Genomic DNA, 4,296 nt, shown 5'->3' on the forward strand with positions numbered 1-4,296 from the left:
TGTAAATCCAAAGTGTGAGTATCCTGTGACCCAGATAGACAGGTGTGAGAGACACTCCCGCGCCTGCCGCAAGGGACAGACACAACGCCGTTCGTTGTGGGGTTGTTAAAATTAAAGCAAAGTTGAGGACAGCCTTGACACATGTAATGAAGGAGATAATCCAGCCTGCGCTCATGGTTTGGAATAATGGAATACTGCACGACAAAATACATCCACAGGCGTGGCTTGAGGTCAGACCACTGAGTGACAAAAGCTGTGGGTGACGAATGTTTAACAGTAGGGCATCACATACAAAATGCCTGAAATTGCACAGAGCAATGTGCATGAATATACTCAATATAAAAGTGTGAAAGCACGTGTGGGAATATAGCTGCAGATATCAGGGTGGTGTTTACACCCCAGCTGAGAAGGAGAGAAGTTCGAGCAAGAGGATCTACCCATCAAGCTTATTTTACATTAGTAACCTGAAGTTCTTTGAAGAAAAGACCATTATTAAAGCAAATATGGTAAAATGCTAGTTCTAGACTTCTCCCCAATAACCACAACAGAGCCTTGCACATACAAAGTACTTATTGAATGTTTGTTGAATGAGTAAATGATGGACTTCAAAACTCTGCATTTGAATACATGCTACCTTTACATTTTTCTCTCTAATTTTATTGGCTTGCAGTATTTCATTGGGAAAGGGGGAAAGGAGAAGAAAGCCAGACAGGCTTGACTTCAAATCCCAACTCTGCTTAGTAACATGACTGTTTTTTTGAGTCTTTTTCCACTGATAAGTTGCAGGTACAAGATTTTTGCTTTTAAAATCAAAGGGCTGAGGGATGGGGTGATGAGTAGTGGTAAAGCAGACAGATCACAATGAGAGTGTGCATTTTTATTAAGTACTTAGCCTGCAGTGGCCGATCACCCGTGATCTCAGACCCAGAACGCAGTGCAAATCATTGAAGCCTTTTAAAAAATGTGGAAGTCTGGGTCCCAACTGGACTGATGTCTGAATACTCCAAGGAGTGGACCCCACGTGCCAGCATTCCACTCGGTCTCTCCTGGCCACGTGCAGTGAGGGTTGAGACCCACTGCCTTGGTTGCTCTTTTTACTCATCTCTACCTCGGGAGCACCTGGTCCACAGTGGGCGACAGAGTAGTCATCTAACATGTTAAAGAATGAAATCAAAAGAACTGACCCTCCTACGAAGCGGCCATTTCTACCTCCCTCCAACAGGCAAAGACACTTCAAAGCAGTGACCCACCCAGCACCGCACACTGCTGCCAGAGGCGAGGAGCCCAGACCTGACGCTAAGAGCAATCTGGATGTTTTACCACTGGAAAACGTCTTGTTTTTCTTCTTTTCTGAGCCAGGCACTGGTCCAGAGGAGTCTGACGTCAGCTTTGTTCTTGTGGCCGTCACAGCCTTGTGGGTAAGAGGTGACCCCACCCAGAGTGGGAGAGACGAAGGCTCTCCATCACCTCCCTTATTTTCTGTCAGGACATTTTTCTATCTTGAGAGTCTGTGCTGTGTCAAAAACACAAAGTGAGACATCCCCGTCCTGTCTTAGAGGGAAACCTGCAGAAAAGTGAGCAGTTATGATCCAGGGCCTGTCCTGGTTGTAGCCTGCAAACCTTTCTTCAGCACCTTTTGGTAAGATCTAGAAAGTACCAACAGGCCAGGCACTGATGACTTGTCTGTAATCCTAGCTACTTGGGAGACTGAGATCAGGAGGATTTCAGTTTGAGGACAGCCTGGGGAAAAGTTCACAAGACCCCCATCTCAGTCAATAGCTGGGTGCATGCATTTTCACACGCCTGTCAACCTGGGTAGTTGGGAGGCTGAGGTTAGGAGGATTATGGTTCCAGGTCAGCCCAGGCAAAACAGTTTGCAAGACCCCATCTCAATGGAAAAAAGTTGAGTGTGGTGGCACACGCTTGTCATCCCAGCAAAGGCAGAAAGCCTAAAATAGGAGGGTCACGTAGCCCAGATCAGCCTGATCCCCATCTCCAAAATGCTAGAGCAAAAAGGACTGTAAGTGTGCCTCAAGTACTAGAGTATTGCCTTGTAAATGCAGACCCCCTAAAAAAAGTACCAGTGATACCACTTGTAGAGTGGGTATTTCCTTAGGAGAAAATTCTGGAAAGAATAGGGAAGCACTTTCTTATGATAGTTTGCACGATCTGTGTCCTTGATAGAGACTAGAATCCTGTGAAAAACGCAAACATTGATCACTTTGATTTAAAGAGAGATCAGAAAAAACCTCACTCTCAGAATTGGAGAAATTTCAGGAAATTCTGAACCAAATGTATTTCATTTTTATTTCCCTTTTAAATTATGTATCAGAGACGTGTATGCTAAAAGCCAGAGCAACTTTGTCTCAGTAAATGAAAACTAGCTCTTCGAATGTATGTGAAATAAAAATTCTCTGTGGCGAGGGAAGGAAGCGTGAGTTGAGGTTAATTGAGAGCGCTGATTCTCGTTCATTACTGAGATATATATTGGAGCACCACAGTCAGGGGTCCCTTATAGTCTGTGAAATACGGTAGTTTGCCAGGCTTCCCCTCACCCCAAGCTGCAGGTCTAGCCAGCCACACTCACGTGTTGATTGACATCCCATCTGGCCAATCATCTATGCTTATTTTTCTGCATCATCAAAACAATAATTATTTCAATTTGATTTTATTGAACACCTACAAGTGCCACGGATCAGCAGCTCAGCCGTGGGGGAAAGCAAAGTAATTTAGACATGTTTTTTGCCCTCTGGGAGTTCCAAATGTCCAGAAAAACTTTCAAACAAGGCCAAGGAGCTGGCCTTAAAGCAGAGGTGTAAATAATGCCCTGTGTGAGGACAGAGGAGAGAGGATTTCTGGGCAGGAGGAGGAAAATTCCCTAGAGGAGGTGTGATCTTGTCTGCAAATAAATACAACATTCACCCATCGCGTTGGAGGCTGCTGTGAACCTCCTGGGGCTCAGCACCCCTGGGACACACCGTCCCCATGTGTCTCCAAAGCGATCGAGTGTCCTCACTGAAGCGTCACAAGGAGCCATTTCACTAGGATATTCCAAGCAGGAAGTGAGGGTTGCAGGAGGGACTGTGGAGCGTGAGGGGAAGAGAAGGTTAAGTGTAGAAAATTCTGAGTCCGAAGAACCAAGTTGACAAATTCTGGGTTCCAGAATTCATGAGCTGCAGGGTGTGCTTTATGCATAGCTCCCGTGCAAGCTGTGCGTGTGTGCTTTCCTACAGAGGGCTGCACAGGAGCAAGGTGCACGTGTGTCCAAGCATGGCCATGAGCGAATGCATGTGTAAGCATGTTTGCGTGTCTATCTGTGTAAGTGGCTGTGTGGGGAGCTTTGCTACGTGTGGATGCAAATGTGCACATGTGTATGGGAAGATACGTGTGTAAGTTTGTATACCTGTGAGTGTGCAATTGCTTGGATATCTCAAAACCGTAAGTCTGGTGTTTTTATGCCAGGCTCCGCTATAGGGACGTGAGTTTGTTATGTGCACTAGGTAGGCGTGTGTGTTTGCTATGTGGGTGTGCCTGTGGCCGTGTTGGGTGGGAATGCGTCTCAGAGTGCAAACGTGTACATAGGTGTAGTATGAAAAGTGGGGGGCGTGGATCCATGGGTGTGCAATGTGTGTTAGCGTGAGAGTGTTGCATGAGTGTGTGCAAGTGTGAGAGGTTTTGTGTGAGTGTTGTGTGCGTGACTGTGTTTTGTGTGAGCGTGTTCGAGTGTTGTATAGTGTATGAGAGTGTTGTGAGTGTGTGTTGTGTGTAACTTTCCATGGCCTGCTTTTACAGACACGGAAGGTGTGGCATGGGACTGCCTGGGAAGTCCGTCCTCAGGACACAGAGCTGCCTGGGAACTGGCAATCAGCGTGTCGCAGATCGTGCCACCACTGCAAGTGAGCTTTGCACGTGGTGATGGTCCTTTCCCTGAGTGGACGCACTGCACAGAACAGAGCTTGAGGCTGGCGTGGCCAAGCGTTCGGGTGAGGCTGATAGGACACATCGTCTGTCATTTGCCCGGCTACCGATGGCCTCTGTCCTCCAGTGAGGAACTCTGAGAACTGACTCGTGTCCATCCAAAGGTTAGCAGGGAGGGCTAGGGTGGCAAGGCCAGGGATGCAGCAGGGATCATTCCTTTGTTGGAAGCAGATGGCACATGGCAGAAAGTGGGGTGTGAAACACAAATGGAGAATGAGATCAGGGTTCAGATTCTGACTCTGTCACTCACAGGCTGCTCGACACTGGGGAAGATACCTGATCCCTCTTGGCCCCTCCAGCCTCACGTAGAAGACGATA

The sequence above is a fragment of the Castor canadensis genome, chromosome 18 (assembly GCF_047511655.1).
Source record: "Castor canadensis chromosome 18, mCasCan1.hap1v2, whole genome shotgun sequence".
NCBI classification, from domain to species: domain Eukaryota; kingdom Metazoa; phylum Chordata; class Mammalia; order Rodentia; family Castoridae; genus Castor; species Castor canadensis.